At 45.9% G+C, this 18,715-nt stretch overlaps 1 protein-coding gene across 1 annotated transcript in view; it reads left to right on the forward strand.

Moving 5' to 3' along the window:
- Nucleotides 1-18,715, forward strand: part of GALNT17 (polypeptide N-acetylgalactosaminyltransferase 17) — a 456,103-nt gene that overhangs the window by 350,398 nt on the left and 86,990 nt on the right. The window lies entirely within an intron of this gene.

The following is an 18,715-nucleotide window of genomic DNA, read 5'->3' on the forward strand; positions in this document are numbered from 1 at the left end:
AGCTCTGGGAATTATGACCATTTTGGGAGTGAACCAGTGGATGAAAGACCTCTCTCTCTCTCTCTCCTCTCTGTAAAAATCTGCCTTTCACATAAAAATAAATAACTCTTTTTTAAAAAAAGATTATTCCGGATTCCCCAAACTATAAGGAACCCCAAGGACCAAATAAAGGCAAAATTTCTCTTCTGAACAAAATACTTGTGAGACCAGCGACCCATTATGGATGCACATACATAAGAAGGCTGGGAATGCCCTTCTGTGATAATCTTCCTACCTAGTCCAGGCTAGTCCCAGGGCCAGTGCTGGGGGCTCCCCAAGTCTCCACAAGTCACTAGTAAGGGATTCAAACCTAGCACTGCATGGTTTTGGTCAAGTCATGTTCCCCAAACCCTTCTGGGATGAGCTGAGCCGTGTGCCCAGGGTCTTAGCTGACAAAAAGAAACTGGGACATGGGACTGGTGCCGTGGTGTAGCATGCTAAGCCCCTGACTGTGATGCTGGCATCCCAAATGGGCACTGGTTAAAGTTCTGGTTCCTCCACCTTTGATCCAGCTGCCTGCTTATGGCCTAGGGAAACAGCAGAGGATGATCCAAATGCTTGGGACCCTGCGTGCACATGGGAGACTCAGAAGAAGCTCATGGTTCCCAGCTTCCGAACAGTCTAGCTCTGGCTGATGTGGCCATTTAGGGAGTGAACAAACACAGATGAGATCTTTATCTCTCCTTATCTCTCTCTGTAACTCTGCATTTCTACTAAAAATAAATTAATATTTTCGAAAGATTCTGAAACAGAAATCTGGAGATTTTTTTTCCCTGGGTTGAGCCAGTGGACTACAGTAAGTCATGGAAGAATTGAAGCATTTAAAAAATAATAATTTTTTCCTAAAATCTATTCATCTTTTTTGCCTGAAATACTTTTAGCAAAATAAAAAAATGATTTATTAATTTATTTGAAAAGAAGAGAGAAGGAGAGACAGAGAGCTTCAGTCCTTTGCTACATTGCCCAAACAGCCACAATAGCCAGGTCTGGGTGGTGCTGCTGCCAGGAGCCATGAACTCCATCCAGGTCCCCCATCAGGATGGCAGAGATCCAAGCACTTGGGCCATGAGCTGCTGTTTTCCCAGGAGCATTAGGAGGGAGTTGATCGGAAGAGTATCCAGGTACCAGTATGTTGATATGGGGTGTTCATCGATGTCAGTCTGAGAACTTTGTTTTCAAAAATATTTACAACATCCCTGCCACTGCTGCCTATGTCAGTTTCAGGCAGGTGCATGCAATTCCACGTTTTTCATCCAGTTCCACCTGCTGGCTTGCTTGGGACCTCCCAGGAGGTGTGAGTGAGTCTCCACCAACTCCCACCAGGAGCCACAGCCAATGAGTCACCTCCCTGGGCAGATGTCTCTGCAGTGACACCTGTTCCTTGCAGTTTTCACTGCTGCACAACATGTGGTTGTACCGAAGAAATTTAAACGGACTAGCTGGCATTAGACAGCAGATTCATTTGCCATTCTTACGTTCTTACTTATTTGATTGTGTGCATTTGAAAGGCAGAGAGAGAGAGAGAGAGAGAGAGAGAGAGAGAGAGAGAGGCTGGTTTTGTGGTGTATTGGGTCAAGCCACCACCTGCCCTGCTGACAATGCTGACATCCCATGTTAGGGCACTGGTTTGAATCCAGGCCTCTCCACTTCTCAGCACGCTCCCTGTTCATGTGCCTGGGAAGGCAGTAGAGAATGGCCCAAGTACATGTGCCCCTGTCACCTGTGTGAGAGGTGTAAGTGCAGTTCTGAGCTTATTGCCATTGGCCTGACTCAGCCATTTAGGCAGTGAACCGTAAGTAGAAGCTCTCTTTCATTCTCTTTAGTTCTCCTTCTCTGTCACCCCACCTTTCAAATAAGTAACTATTTTCAAAACTTTATTTATTTTATTATTTTATGATACAGTTCCATAGACTCTGGGATTCCCCCACCTCACTCCCACTGATTTTCCCTATATTATTACAATAATATAGCCTCCATAAACAGTCATAAGGCCATCATTCAACTGTGTGCATCATGCCATTGTAAGTATGGACAGCGGCAGAGAGTCCTGCATCCTATTATTGAGATATATTTAAGAGTTTCACTGGGAGTCCGTCTTTGATTTGGAAGTAGAGATGCATACTGCACTGTATCTTCACATCTGGACATGATAGTCTGTTACAAAGTTACTATACATCCCTTAAATAAGAAACCATAAGACAAAATCAACAATAGAGAGAAAAATAGAAAATTTAGAACATCAAGTTACATAACGTGCTACTGAATGACCAATGTGTCGCTGAAGAAATGATAAGGAGAATCAAAAACTTCTTGAAGAAAGCGATGCTACTGTGTGACTATGAATCAGTGAAGAAATTAATAAGAAAACAACACTTTTTGAAGAAATGAAGATAAAAAATATCAACATGCATAATATATAGCAAAAACAGTATTGAAAGGGCTGTTGACCTTGTATTTTGCATGAAGGCTGCCTTATATCAGAAAGAACATATTATATTTGTCCTTTGGGGGTTGGCCTATTTCACTCAGAATAATGGTCTCTGGGGGGACCACTTGGTTGCAAATGGTAGACTTTCATTCTTTTTAATGGCTGAATAATATTCTGTGGAATAGATGTACCAGTTTCTTTATCCACTCCTCTTCTGATGGGCATCTGGTTTGTTTCCATGTCTTTGCTGTTGTAGATTGTGCTGCTATAAATATAGGATTACACATCTCTTTCTCAAATGCAGACTTCATTTCCTTTGGCTATATTCACCGAAGTGGGATAGCTGGGTCATATGGCAGCTCAATTTTCAGTTGTCTTAGCAGTCTTTGTACTGACTTCTATAGTGGTTGTACTAGCCTACACTCCCACCAGCAGTGAACACAACCATGCTAGCAGGTGTTGTTAGTAGAGTTCTGAATGTAGGCCAACCTCACTGGAGTTAGGCAGAACCTCGATGTGGTTTTCATTTGTATTTCCCTGTTAGCTAGGGAACCTGAGCATTTTTTCGTATCATGTCTATGAACCATTCAATTTGTTCTTTTGGGAAAAAAAAGTCTGTTCATTTCCTTTGCCCATTTCTTCATGAGTTTGTTTTACTGAAAAATCAGAGAGACACAGACAGGGAGAGCTCTCCCATCCACTGATTCATTCGTTCACGTGCCCGCCATGGCGGGGCCTGTGCCAGGCTGAAGCCAAGTGATGACAACACCATGTATGTCTACAGCATAGGTAATGAGGAACCAAGTATCTGAGCCTCACTATTGACTCTCACAGTCTGTCTTAGCAGGGAACTAAAGTCAGAAGCTGCAGTGAGGATTCAAGCCTGGACATTCTATGATAAGATTCAGGCACGTCTTAGTTACCAGGCCAGATACCTGCCCCACTGCCATCTTTGTTAAAATGCCTTTCCATTCTCTTAAAGAAGACCTAGGACAAAGGGACTTGGAGAAGTTCATAGGGAAGTAGAATACAAAGATAAGCTTATTGTAGTGAAAAATGTTTTGGATACCCAAGCACAGTTTTTTTCATAATATGCATGTCCATGAACTCTTTGAACAGCTCTTGGATGCTTGGACTTAAAGATTTTTTTGTGTGCTAAATCAATGTATCTTTTCATTTCCGTTCCCCATGCATTTTTGAAGTATCTTCATATGTAGGAAGCTTAATCACGCATGCATGTATGGGGGACTTCAAAAAGTTTGCGGAAAATAGGGTTATGTAAGTTTTTATGATTCAAAAAATATTGAAGCCTGTGCATATTTTGTCCAATACACATTTTCCGTGAGTTTGTCGAAGTCTTCTGGCACACGCATGTACTCACACACATGCACACACATACACACACCGAGAAACCTTCCAGGGGCCAGAGGTATGGTGCAACAGGTTAGCTTCTAATGCTGCTTCTAATGCCATTTATGCCATAGCAGAGTGCCAGTTCAAACCCCAGCTGCTGTACTTTTCATCTAGCTCTCTGCTAACACACTTGGGAAAGCAGCCAAAGGGGCCCAAGTACTTGGGTCTCTACCACCGATGTGAATGTTCCAGATAGAATTACAGGCTCCTTGTCTGTTGCAGCTATTGTGGTTATTTCGGGGAGTGAACCAGGCGATGGAAGTGCTCACTCGCACATACTCTCTCTGCCTTTTAAGGAAGCAAACAAACAAACTGGAAAAAGAGAGTGACCTTGAGGGTGCCAAGAATGGGATGCCTATTGCTGCTTTTAATTTATTTTTGACGATGTTTAATAGTTGATCAGGGTGGGCACAGTCCAAGATCAGGGGGAAATGGGTGAGGTCACAGTTTCCACATTCTCTTTTTCTTCTTCCTGTATCTAGGGGAAGGAGAGAGACAAGAGGAGAACTCCCACCCAGCCTCCTAACTGCTCCAGTACCCGGGGATGGGGAATGGACACCTGACATTTCCCAAGGTCTCCGACATGGAGCATGCTCTGGAGGTTCTGCTTGTTTTGATAGTTCTGAAATGCTGTCAGTCCCACAGATGCAAGGACAAGGACAAGGATGTCCTTCCAACTTCCGTTGACTGACACAGTTGACCTCTGAGTCTCAGTTCACCCAAAATTTGTTGTCATGCTTCACTGGGGTAGTTAACCAATTTGTTCTGCCCTCCATCCTCTGCTATGGTACCAGATGTCCTCAGCAGGTCACAGTGATCTGACATATCCTCCATGTGCATCTGGATATGCTGTCCACTGCTCTGTCAAAGCCACTGAGGAGGCCCAGCTCTGACACATGCACTCCAATCTCTGATCACAGGTCCTGCCATTCTCCTCATGGGTGGAGTTATGAGTCCAGTGATTTAGTTGGAGTCAAAAAAATCTCATATGAGGTGATCTCAGACCTATCTCTTGGGTGTGCACCTGCCTGAACGGGGTCCAGTTCATTCTGTCACCCACGTCAGCCTATGTCTGCACTGGTAATTGCAGTTGCTAGATTAGATCCATCCCCAGCTCCACTTTTTATACAAACCAATGGATACTGCAGTCTTGCCCAACCCTCACATACACCATCGGGAGATGCAGCCCAGAGTGACCCCCAATAACCTCCACTGGACCAGCCCCCAGCCCTGGTTCCCATGCCTCCAAGCATGTGCAGTGGACTGGTCCAGTCTGTCTCACCTCCTATTCAGCTCTCATACACATAATTGGGCTTTGAAACCTAACTCATCCCAACTAACCCTACCCTTCAGCCCAAACTCATGCAGAAGGTGCCACCACTTGTCTAGACAGGCCTGTTCTCAGTCCTGGTTCTCATGTTCACCAGTGGGATCACAGCCCATCAGTTTCCCTACTGGACCCATTCCCAGTCCTGGATCTTACACTCTCCAGGTGGTTCTCCAGTACAGCTCAACAGCACTTGCCCCTAGTCCCAGCCCTTGCCAGCTGATGCTGCGGCAAAGCCCAGCCAGCCTGCCCTTGTTCTGGCTCATGCTTGTTTATTTATGAGTGGATACAGTCAGTTAGCCCAGCCTGATTCTCCCCCTAACACCCCTCCCCACACTAGGTCTTGCATGTGCTGGGGGCTGCCACAACCCAGTCTGGCATGGCCCATCTCACCTCGGCATTTGTCAGCAGATGCTGCAGCTTGGCCTGGCTCAGTCTGCCCTCATTCTAGCTCAAGCTGGTGGGTGCTGCCACCTAACGTGGCACTAACTGATGTTGTGGCCTGACCCATCCTATCCTGCATCCTTTCTGGTTCTTAGTTCTGCCAGTGGGTGTTATAGGCTGGCCCAGCCCGGCCCACTCCCAGACCTGACCCACACCTGTGCCAGAGGATACTGTAACCTGGCCTGATCTGAGCTGCTCCTTTCCTTGGTTCTTGTGCTTGCCTAAAGGCACTACTCCTGATAGAGTTCTCCAAGCTCCTCCACCAGTTCTCCCAGCAGCAGACCTAGTGCATACCAGTGGGTCCTTGGCCTAGACTGACTTAGTTAGCATCCTCTCCTGGCAGAAACAGCGACCTTGCCCAATCAGCCCGTATCTGTTTTGGTTCTTACTGTTGGGTGAGACAGCTCAACTACATCTGGTCTACACCCAGACACAGCTCTCACATAGTTCAGCAGAAGCTGAGACCTAGCCCCAGTCCATCCTACACCCATCCTGGCTCTCATGAGCACTAGTGTGTTCTGCCTTGCACTCACTAATGGGAACCACAACAGGACGGTGTGTACCCTTAGCTTTCCAGCCAAGCCTGTTCCCAGCCATAGCTCTTACATGTACCAGCGGTTGCTCTGACCCAGCTCAGCATAACCCACCCCTATCTTGGCCTTTGCCATTGGATGCTGCAGCCTGGCCTGACCAGCCTCCAGTCCCAACTCTCCCGGGCAGGTGCTGCAGCCTAGTACTGCTCCCATTCCTGATGCATGCAAACCGGTAGGTGTGATAGCGGTGTGATAGCCTAGCACTGCATGGTCCAACCTGGCTCTCTGCATTTGCCAGTGTACTAAGGATGGCCTGGCCCTGCCCAGTCTGCCCCCCACTACAGAACTAACCCAAACATTTGTTGATGGGTGGAGCTACCTTGCCTAGGCTGCCCAACACCCAGGCCTGAATCACATGCTCACCAGTGGGAGCTACATCCCACCAGGGGAATTCTCCAAATTTTCCCACCAAGCCCACCCCCAGACCCAGATCCCACATGTACGAGCAGATGCTAGGCCATTTGCTTGCATAGGCTACGCCTTCTGTCCTGGCTTATGCATGAGGTGGTAGATGTTGTAGCCTGGCCCGCCCAACACCCCATTCTTGGGTGTACCTGTAGGTGCTACAGCTCGGTCCAGCCTGGGCTATACCCATTCTCAGTACCCATGAGTGTCAGAGGGTTCCACGGTCATGTCTGGCTCATCCTGCCACAACTCCCAGCTCTGAAGCAAACCAGCAGAAATTTCAGTTCCACAAGGATTGGGGGCGGGGCTCACATACACTCCCACAGATTCTGCCCCAAGACCTGATTCCCTTGTGTGCTATTGTCTTAGGCCAGCCCAACAATTGCCAGTCTTCTGTTCCAACTCTCACAGGCAGTCCCCTAGTCCCAGCTTTAGTGTGCACCAGTGAGTGGTATACCTAGGTGGTTGATGCTAACTACCCCCAGCCCAGGTCCCCCATATGGGCCAGCATTTCAGTCCGACCCTAAAATGTCCTCCAGCTCCCCACTCCAAACCACGCAGTCTCAGCCCCCTTGCTTACCTGCAAGTACAGTTGCTTTGCCAATGAAAGTGCCTCAGTATTCATTCCTCACCTGCAACACACTCCCTCACTGGTCCTCCCTCCCACATATCTACCCACCCCTGCCCTGGGCAATCTGCCCCCCTCCTCTGCTATGGTAATGGATGTTTTCTACAGGTCCTGATGGACTTCTTTTTGCATCTGGGAATGCCACCCTCTGCTCCGTCTAAGCCTCCAAGGAGACTCAGGACTACAGGCATACGAACCTTGTCCATGCGGGTCCCTCGGAGGTCATTCCTCACCCCGAAATGAGCCTTCAAGTCCCTGCATGTCCCCATCTGTGCCATCTCCCAGACCACCTGTGAGCCCACACCCTCAAATACTCAAAGGGCACCACTGGGCAGCCTGTGGGCTTTGCCTGGCACCATTGGAGCCTGGGCCACCTGGGCCTAGGTGGGTGACCCAGGCCCCAGCAGGCCATCCCTCCTCTGGGGCTCAGCGGCCCAGTCCAGTGGCACAGCACATACTAACTAAAAAGGTCTATTGCTTTTTAAAATGGCTTACTTACCTAGCATTTCTAGCACTTAGAAATGTTGAGAATTGTAGATGAGTACATTTAGGGTTTAGATAATTTTGTCTCCTACTGTCTTTTTTTTTCCCTTGTGAAACAAGTTGGAAAATGAAGAATTCAGTCATTCTATTTTATGTTAATTTCTTTTACTTTAATTTAGCATTTTATTATGGTAAATATGAAACGCACATAAAAATAGAGTAGCATAATTGATCCAAATGTACTAATTCAGCTTTAACAAATATCAACGTTTTTGCTATATTTTTTGTTACTGCTTCTTGGCTTTTTTTAAAAGCAGACACCAAAACATTATATCATTCCACTTATAAATACCTCAGAATGCGTTGCTAGCATAAAAAGACTTTTTTAAAAACACACTCCCAACACAGCATTTCACATAACAAAATCCAGCATCTAGTTTGTGCTTTCTCAAAATGATTTTTCAAAATTATTTTGGGTGTTCTAAAAAAGAAGCCTGAGAGAAAAACAGGGAGAAAAATTTTTTTAAGATTTATTTATTTTTTTTATTGGGAAGTCATATTTACAGAGCAAAGGAGAGACCAAAAGCTCTTCTACCCGCTGGTTCACGCCCCAAGTGGCCACAATGGCTGGCCTGAGCTGAGCCGATCTAACGCCAGGAGCCAGGAGATCCCTCTGGGTCTCCCATGTGGGTTCAGGATTCCAAGGCTTTGGGCTATTCTCTACTGCTTTCCCAGGCTATAAGCAGGGAGCTGGGTGGGAAGAGGAGCAGCTAAGACATGAACTGGTGCCTATATGGGATCCCAGCGCATGCAAGGTGAGGATTTTAGCTGCTAGGCTACCATGCAGGGCCAGGAGAGAGATCTTGCCTATTGGTTCACTCCCACACATGCTCACTACAGTTAGGTTAGAGACCAGGAGATACGAGTGCCATCACCAGCTGACACTCAGAGTATACATTAACAGGAAGCTAGAGCTAGGGGCAAGGTCAGGGTCAGGGCTTGAATCCAGGCATCCAATGTGCAGCCTGGGCTTCTGATCCGTGTCCTAACTGCAATCTAACAGCACGTTATTTCTGTTTGGTTTTCACAGTTGTTTTGTTGTTTTGTTCAAATAAGGATTCAAAACCCACACATTGCATTTGGTAGATCAGTCTGTTTTAATCTAAAACATTTCCCCTCACCTTTTTTGCTTCCATGTTAATTATTTGTTGAAGAAACCAAGTCACATGTCCTATATAATTTTGCACAATTTGGATTTGGTTAGATTGTTTGCCCTTGATGTCCTAACTATGTTCCTGTAATTCATTTTCCCTAAGCTGCAATTAGATCTAGAAGCATGAGCCATCCCCTCTTCCTCCTTGCCTTCTTCTTGTTTGGAAAAATGCATTAGATGTTTCTGATCACATACAGGAGCTTAAATTCCGATTATATACAGGAGCTTCCAATTACATCCCATCAGGATGTACGCAGTGTCTGGATGTCTCCCTTGTAGTGATGTTAAGATTCAGCTCTGGGTCCAGGTGTTGTCAGCCTGATTGATCCATTATAAAGTTTCCCATCAACTTTTCACCTAATCAACAGTTTTATCAATCACAGTTACCTACATCCTTTATTTCATTAGAGGCTATGCAACAAGAGTTTTAGATGCTACATCCATTCTACATTTGCAATCCATGACTCTCCTTTTGGAAGCATCGTTTTCCTCTCAATTATTTGGAGGCTGTGCAATACAGGTCAAGTGAAAACAACAGGATGCTTGTCTGAGTCATTCTTTCTACTTAAAAAAGTTTAAAATAATTAGTTATTGGGCTACCAACCTCTGGAGGAAACCAATGAGGTTCTTTCTCCCCCAGTAGCACTGTGGACTAGTCATTTTCTTTTTACATTATCTTTTCTGTGTGTATGCACGTTATGCCATTATGCTCATTGTTTCTTATCCATTCTACTTTTTTTAAGGTATAAATTAAAACAATCACCACAGAAATCAGTCTGGTGAGTTTAACATTCTGTATGCTTCCATGGTCAGTTTCCAGAACATGATATTGAAACGTGAGCTCTCAGTGTCCTTTCATCCTTTTCTTGTTGATTCTTCCCACTCCACGTCCACCCTCTCCCATCCCATGCAGCGAGTTCCTGATTTTTATCCCTGTAGATGAGTTTTGTCCTGTTTTAGAACTTCACATCAATGGAATCATCGTATCTTGTGTACTGAATAGAATCATCCCATTGTGTGTACTGCATTTCATCTAGCCCTTTTCAACCAAAGTACTATTTTGTCGATTTTTCTATGCTTTTCAATTGTCTGGGCCAACAGCTCTTTTTCCTTTTGAGAAGTAGTCCAATGTGTGCATTTATGAAACTGTCTCATTGATTTTCCAAGGATTGGTTGCATTCTGCATCTGTTAGGAGCATTCCTATATTGGTCTCTCTTTTTTTTCAAACATTTTAAAATGATTACTTATTTTCATATTTACTTGAAGACAGACAGTGAAAGAGCTCCCATATGTTGGTTTACTCCTCAGATGGCCACAGTGGCCACACTGGGCTGGGTTGTGCCTATGAGCAAGGAACCCTAACTAGTCTCTTGGTGGGTGCAGGGATGCAGTACCGAGGTTGGGCATTCACAGGAGGTTGGAATCAGAAATGGATTGAGCTCTGAACCCAGGTGGTCAATTATTCGGATGTGGGTGTCCCAACTGGCATTTTCATTGCCCCTAAATGTATTTTTGACTTCCCACAAGTGCCTGGGAATTAAATAGTTGGGATATAGGAGAAATGTTTGAATTTTTAAGACACTGTCACCCACATCTCCAAAGTGCATCATTTTCTACACCCCTCAGCACTGTGTGAGAATTTTAGGTGTTCGACAAGTTCTTTAACACATTTAGTAGGTAGCAGGTTTGAAGTGAGGCCTCATTGTGATTCTAATTGGCCTTTACTCAGTGGTCAATGATAGCGATAATGATAATTTTTCTATCTTCTTCCATCCTTTTTTAAACATTGTGCTATTGTATTGTTGACTTACACACCTTAGTTATGTGTATTCTCGATGCAATTCCTTTTTCAGATATTTACATTATGAACATTTTTCTATACTCTGTCTATATGTTTTCTTGTATGCTTTCTTCTAATAGCTTTATGATTCTTTCTTCACATATAGTTCTCTTATCCACTGAAGACTGTGAGTAAAGGCCCTACCAATTTGGACTGGGTTAAAAGAAAAACACTAATAAAGAAAGAGAAAAAAAAATGCTAAATTGGGTTCAATAACCACTTAATGCTTAAATTCATCACAACATACAATGGAAAAAAATGGATAGAGGAGGTGGGCCTTTGGTTCAGTGGATAAGGAACATGACATCACCCTGGCAGTGATGTCTCAAATACTTGGGTTCCTGCCACCAACATGCAAGACCTGGATTGAGTTCCTAGTTCCTGGCGTTGGCCTGGACCCCAGATGTTGTGGGTGTTTATGGAATGACCTGCAGATGGAAAATAATTCTCTCTCTCCCATCTCTGTAAATTTGCCTTTCAAATAAAAATAAAAATAAATTTTGAAATATATTTTTTTTTTAGAAAAGAAAGCAAACCAGTAAATGAGTACTGGTTTTAAAATCAGATTAAATAAAAATAGACCTTCAAAACAGTGCTTCACCAGGGACTAAGCCTTTATCATTAAGCCTTTAGGGGACAGTCAACATCTGAGGCATAACCCAGTGACAGTATTACAGATTCTTAGTGATGTAGGCATATGGGTAGGGTAGTGCTGAGGACATTGCTTGTACATAACTCATACCATAAAAGCCAGTTCTAAGAGGCACAATGTTCATAATCCTTGTGTAGACAGATGTCAGTCATGTCTTACATATCTTTCCATGTAGTATACCGTCTCCTACATAGAGAACTGTACTTATGTAATAAACAAAAATGTGTTTGAAACAGCATGAAATTGGATTTCCTCACCCATAAATTGCGCTATATTTATGTCTAAGTTACAATTCAAGACACAGAATGCAATGTTGATATTTTTATAAATGGTGCCTAATGGATTTCTATTAAGGGGAGATATATTTGCTGTGCTGAAATGTATTATCATAATAGCCAAACCATTTACTCTACCGCTGGAAAAGAGTGGGGTGTTCTGTACGGAAATTTCACTTGCCTGCTCCCAGCCTGCCAGCTCTCTTGATAAATTATTGTAGGTGTCGGTGAGTTATTTTATGAGAGGCATCCATCTATTTTTTACAGCCCCCAAAAGTCTGTCACTCTCATTCATCTCCTTGGGAATAAAGCAATAATTTGATTCTCTATAAATGTGAACCTGAATTTACACCATCTTCCCCAGTTGGGACGTTGGTGACGTGGTTGATCTACGGCTCTGATTCCACGTCAGGGGGCCAGGCAGTGGCATCCTGGTATGTTTCTCTTCATTTTTTTCACTATGTCCACGGAAAAGAGGATGAGACTCAACCTGCTCTATTGTTTCCTCTCCCTAGAAGCTTGTGAACTCTTGGACCACAAGGAATAGCCGCTAGGGTCTTGAGTTGTTCCCTGTGGCCTCAGACAGTAATTGGGTGGATGTCTGTGAACAAGCTCTAGGCACTGTGAGCTCCTCGGCTTTCAGGGATCTCTGCTGTCATGACTTGGGTTCCCCGAGATTCAGCAGAAAGTTGCCCAATACCTGATGACTTCTATGGTATTTGCTGTCTGTGGGACAAGCCCGGGCCATTCCTCCTTGGTGTTATTCTTGGGCCCGCTGAGACATCTAAGTGTCGGTCCCTCTTGCCTTACTAAGATGTCAAGAGAGGTGTTGTTCCTTTGTTGGCTTCCTGAGATTGTGTGAGACCAAGGGTGTCTGTGCCTTGGGTGGTGGACACGTCCAGAAGATTATCACTGAAATGAGGAATGCGGGTGTGTGAGCAGGAAAGAGTTGGGGCTTAAGTGTGTGGCCAGAGTATGGGAGGGCCAGGAAGCACAGTGACATACAGGGACAGGAAACATGGAGGGCAACCCTGAAGGGGCACTTGGGACAGGTGCCCCTGGCTATCTTTTCACAAGATTTTGTTGTTGTTACAGATTTATACATTTATTTGAAAGGTAGAGTTACAGAGAGAGAGAGACTGAGAGAAGCTGAGAGAGATTATTTCATCTGCTGATTCACTCTCCAAATAGCCACAAGGGCCAAAGCGAGGCCAGGCCAAAGTGTAGAGTCAGGAGCTTCTTCCAGATCTCCCATAGACATACAGGGGCTCAAGCACTTGAGTCCTCCTTGGCTGCTTTCCCAGGTACCTTACTAGGGGCCTGGATCAGAAGTGGAGCAACTCTGAGTCAAACCAGTACCCTAATGGGGTGCTGGCATTTCATACTACAGTTTAACCCGCCTCATCACCATGCCAGATACCTGGCTGGCTGTTTTGAAGCACCCCCCTCAAAGGGGTGGACATTTGGCTGGACAATTAGGAAGCTCACATCCCAAAATGGAGTGTTTCAAGTCCTGGCTCTTCTGTCGATTCCGGCTTCCTGCTGTGGTACGCCCTGGGATGAAGCAAATGATGGCTTATCTAGTTGAGTCCCTGCCACCTGTATGGAAGATCTGGATGAAGTCCCTGGCTCCTAGGCATTTAGGGAGTGAAGTAGTGAACTAAGCCCTGACTCTCTTTCTCATTCTCTCTTCCTTTTACTCTGTCTCCACCTCTACTTCTCCTTTCTCCCTCTCAAATAAAGTAAATGAATTTAAAACAAAGTCCATCCCTTAGCTGCAGAACACACTGAGAATTCCGGGACTACGCATGACAGCGTCCTTCATTAAGTCTGGATGGTGTGCGCTCAGGATTCCCCCTGATCTGAACCTTGAAGCTTTCCTTTTAAGTGTTACATGCTGACCTAGCACAGTGAGAAAACGGCTTATGCCAACAGCCGTCATTATTAGGGAGCTCTCATTTAAACCGTTTAGTTTAAGTGGCGATCTGGTGGGTGGCCTTGCCAATTTTGACTCTTTCTTTGAAGCCACTGCCTATGCGTATCTGGTCACGGCGCCTGGGCACTTGTTCTGCTGGACAGCCTCCTGCGGTCACACTTAGTGAACTGTCACCTTGATTGCCTAATTGATCATTGATTCCCTTCCCTTCTGGAAGTCTAAAAGGGAAAGCCATGGTGCACTTGTCAAATCCGTCGATTTTCAAGTGTTCGAGCTGGGAGCCACAATGTGTTTCCTCTGGGTGACCAAAACAAACAGAATAAAACCTCACTCATGTTTCCAAGCTTGCATCTGTACTTCTTTTCAGCCCTTTTCTGAGACGTGTTCAGCTTCTATTCCTTTTCTAGGAACAAGCAAGCCATACCGGAAATCACAATGCTGTATTTTCTGAATGTAAAAGCGACCAAAGAAATGCACAGGGCTCTGGGAGAAGCCATCATCTTCTTTTATAAGAGCGTTTCTGCCCCCTGTGGATACTTGTACCAAGTTCTTCCCTGTTGGCTCACCCAGAAAATCAGCCTTTCCTTTGGGCTTAGAATGGGGATGGGAATTTGGTAACGGAAGATTATTCTAGAGGCGTGCTAGAGAGCTGGGGTCAATCGGGGTCAGCTAGCGCTGTGCCAGAGAGCTTGTTCAGCATTTGGACTTGCTGCATGAGGCAACAGGGTGCTCCTTCAAGACTTGGGAGATGACAAAAGGCTACAACCAAGCTTTTAGGAGAAGCTCTGAATTCAGACAGGAGGACTAAAGCAGGGTTTCTTGAGGATCCTACAATGGAAGCACTGGTCAGTGGTCTGATTCCACTTGCACAGCAACTCATCTGACATGAAATGGCTTAAAGCAGCAATGAACATTTTATTCTGTCTCCTGGGTTTCAGGAATTTGGACAGGGACTACTACTGTATTATGAGTTGAGTTGTATCCCTCCCCCGGCAAGCCAATGTTTAAGTTCTTCCTTTGGTGGCCTTATTTGGAAACAGGGTTCTAGCAGGTGTAACAGAGTTAAGATGAAGCCATTAGGTGCCGTGCTAATGTAATACAGTGGGAATCCTGACAAGGGCAGGGGAAGACAAAAGCGCACATCAAGGTAAAAAGAATCCAATGGAAATGTCAAGTTCAGTCAATCAACAAGTATTTATGGAGAGAGTATCACAGGCTGACACTTTGAAAAGCTCTGGGGAGTCAGCGGTCTCACGGACAATCTGCTTAAGGGAGAGCAGACATTGTGTAACTAAGGCAGTAACCAGATGGAAGAAATGATTCAAAGAAAGGACAGAGAAAGCCATGAGTAAGAACAGGGGTGTGGGTGGGGGACAGGAGTGTTGGTGCTCAGGGACAGTCTTTTTTAAGGAGCAACAGTGAAACAGGTCCTACAGAGAGAAGGACACAGCTGCGCAGAGCCCAGCCAAGAATGTTCTGGGTGGACAACAGGACTAGCGGGGGCCTCCTAGTGTGGAGGCTAACAGGCTTTGTTGAGTCCTAAGCCCTAAGGAAAGGCCAGGATGAGCCTGGTGCAGACAGACAGAGATGAGGCTTGGGAGGATGAGAGGGGCCAGGCCTGTGAGGCCACGTGTATGAACAAGAGCCTTAGAGATCTGATCTGCTCGGCAAACATGGCAAGGGAGGACCATGCAACCCCACCCAATCTCAGCACCAACTCAAGCGAGGCACAGGGCTGAAGGGAAGATGCTTGGTCTGATGGCACTGGAGCAACCCTGTGTGCAGTGCCCAGTTATAGGATAGATGCCACCTGCTGGCCAGTCAGCCTCTGTGAGTCTCTGGTGGATGACTGTCCTGGACAGCCAGGATGTGGGACCCACGAGGGGCTGTGAGCCTCGTTGAACCATGGTAGTCATTAGGAACCCCAAGTTGAGTCTGGTTCTGCCACCCCAAGAAATCCTTTTCCTTTGCTGGAGCAGCCCTGGAAGCCAGCCAGTGGCTGGAGAACTTGATTGCTTTATTTCTTAAAAAAAAAAAAAGCTTAGCTATTGCAATGGTTTACAGTCCTTTGAAGAGCCACATTGAAGAGACAGACACACAGCACATCCTTGGCATTAAAATATCATCAGGGAGCAAAGCAATTAGGGAACAGTTGTCTCCAAGGGATCCTTAGGAGGAGTCACTAATGAAAAACAAACAAACAAGGTTGAGAAACATTGATTCAGATCAAGAGCGCTAGTTTTTCCAGAAAGGCAACGGGTCGGGAACTAGAAGTTGAAATGGGACACACAAGGTACTAGGGGGAGCTCCAGGCAGGGGATGGGCCAAACAAAACAGGGCAGGGAACACCAATTAGGATGGCATCTCCTGGCAGTTGCTCAGCTCATGCCAAACACCAGGCCAGGTAGTCTGGGTGCTCAGGGCAGAGCCATGGTGCAGTTGCTTTCACAGTTTTTCCGCTTCTCAGGTCATAAACTGAGGGATACAACTGATGGAGCAGTCAACAGTGCAGCAACAGGCAGCGTACAAAGCTGTGCCCTATGGCATGATGGGTTAGGACCTGAAACCTAGAAGAGCTTAATCGGAAAAGGTTGCAGACGCAGTGAGGGTTGATCAGACGAATTAATTAGGGGCTGATCAGATTGGCCACATGGGTCAGTGGAGAGCAGATTGGAGGGCGTCAGTGGATCTGTAGAGGTTTGGTTGGGCCCAGTAGACTTCCTGTCCGAGGGAGTATCAATATCCAGGGAACTCAGCAAACAAGAAGGAGTAGAAGGGAGGAGAGACTGAGGCAACAGAACGCTGAAAATGAGGAGTTTGGGCAAGAGTCTCCCAAGCATGGAACCTCGGATTTTCAGTTCCTTTATGCGTCTGCTTCCTCCCCAGTGGCTGCAGCCTGGGCCTCCAGCAGGCCTGGCTGAACATCTACACGAGGATTCCACCCAGCTGACCCTCTCTGCAAGGCTGCTGGGCTGAATCCTTCACTCTTACTAAGCACATCAGCTTCTGTCAGCTGCCCCACCAGACCTCTCCCAGCTAAGTTCCCCCTCACCTTAAATTCATATTTTATTTTCCTAGGAAGGAAGTGTGTGAGTACACCCACTTTTGAAAATTAAATGTATAGAGTATTTCAAACCCAGGCTGGGTAACTACAAAAAAAAAATTGCTAGTGTGTGCCATTTGGGAGGCAAATAATTGCTTTCTTCTTAGATCTGAAATTTCAGTCTGAAGGGCCCCTGTGGAAGCAACAGCTTCCTGCCCCAACATGCAGCTCTGCACAGACTGGCCCACTTTCTCTCACCATTGCTAACCTGGGAAGACAGTAAGGGCTGCATATTTGATGTTTCAACTTTGTAAAACTGCTCTAATGTGGAGTAATTGAAGCATTTCCAATTAGGAATGGAATTATGATAATTGAGTCTCTGTGTTGGTCTCTCCAAGATGGTCCTTGCACACAGATTAGGCATAGCTTCTCTCTCTCTCTTTCTCCCTCTCTCTCTCCCCCTGCCTCAGTTGCTGGGGGATCCAGAAGGCCTGTGACTAGGTTGCAAGGGTGGTCCCAAATTAGGTCATTTGCAGGCTCAGATTAGTTGAGGGCTCCTGTGTGGAGCCAACTCCAAGTGCATGCAGCCTTAACTGGCTGGGGCCAGTGTCAACCAGCCTATGCTTGAATCCCATCAGCAGCAAGTCTCTCATTGTCTTCACTGCTGCTGGTGCTGGAGTGCAGGGAACCCTGGAAACTGTGTTTTAATGGTCAACATTTAAAGTGCTGGCCAGGACCAGCCAAATGGCATCATGGGTAAAACCACCACTTGTGACGCTAGCCACCCTAATGAGCACTGGTTCAAGTCCTAGTCGCTCTGCTTCCAACCCCACTCCTTTCAATGCCCGGAAAACTCAGTAGGACAGGTTCAGTCGTTGGGTCCCTGCTATCCATGCAGGAAACCTGAATGGAACGCCTGGCTTCAGCCTGGCCTCGCCCTGGACATGGCTGCCATTGAGAGAATGAAGCAGTGGACAGAAGATTCTCTGTGATTCTCTCTCCCCCTCTGTGAAACTCTGCCTTTTGAATAACTAAATACATCTTTTTTTAAAGATTTATTCTATTTATTTCTATTGAAAAGTAAGGTTTACAGAGAGAAGGAGACACAGAGAGAAAGATCTTCCATCCGATGATTCACTACCCAAGTGGCTGCAATGGCCAGTACTGAGCCTATCCGAAGCCAGGAGCCAGGAGCTTCTTCCAGGTCTCCCACATGGGTGCAGGATCCCGAAGTCTTGGGCCATCTTCGAAGGCTTTCCCAGGCCACAGGCAGGGAGCTGGATGGGAAGCAAGGCTGCCAGGACACGAACCGGCACCCATATGGGATCCCAACGTGTTCAAGGCGAGAACTTCAGCTGCTAGACTATGGTGTTAGGCCCAAGATTTATTTCATTTTTCTTGCAAAGTCAGATATACAAAGAGGAGGTGAGACAGAGAGGAAGATCCTCCACCACATAATTCACTCCCCAGGTGAGCCAATCCAAAGCCAGCAGCCAGGAGCTTCCTCCAGGTCTCCCACGCAGGTACAGGATCCCAAGGCTCTGGGCCATCCTCAACTGCCTTCCTAGGGCACAACCAGGGAGCTGGATGGGAAGCAGGGCTGCCGGGATTAGAATCGGCACACATATGAGATCCTGTGCATTTAAGGTGAGGACTTTAACCGCTAGGTTACCATGCCGGGGTCTTAATAGATTTTTAAAGTAGCTTTTTTTTTTCTTTTGGGTATTTTGAAGGTTCCAATCAACGTCTTTATTTTTAATTGTCAATTAATTAATTTAAAAGGCAGAACGTGAGAGAGAGAGGGGGATGGAAAGAGATTTTCCATCTTCTCATTCACTCCCAAACAGCCTTGCCCAATAACCAGGCCTGGGCCAGGTCAAAACTAGCTGGGTTTCCTATGAAGGAGCTGGATGGGAAGTACAACAGCTGGAAATCCACACTCATATGCTATCCTGGCAAATTCAAAGCAAAGACTTTAGCTACTAGGCTATTGTG

This window comes from Ochotona princeps, chromosome 24 (genome assembly GCF_030435755.1).
Source record: "Ochotona princeps isolate mOchPri1 chromosome 24, mOchPri1.hap1, whole genome shotgun sequence".
NCBI lineage: Eukaryota > Metazoa > Chordata > Mammalia > Lagomorpha > Ochotonidae > Ochotona > Ochotona princeps.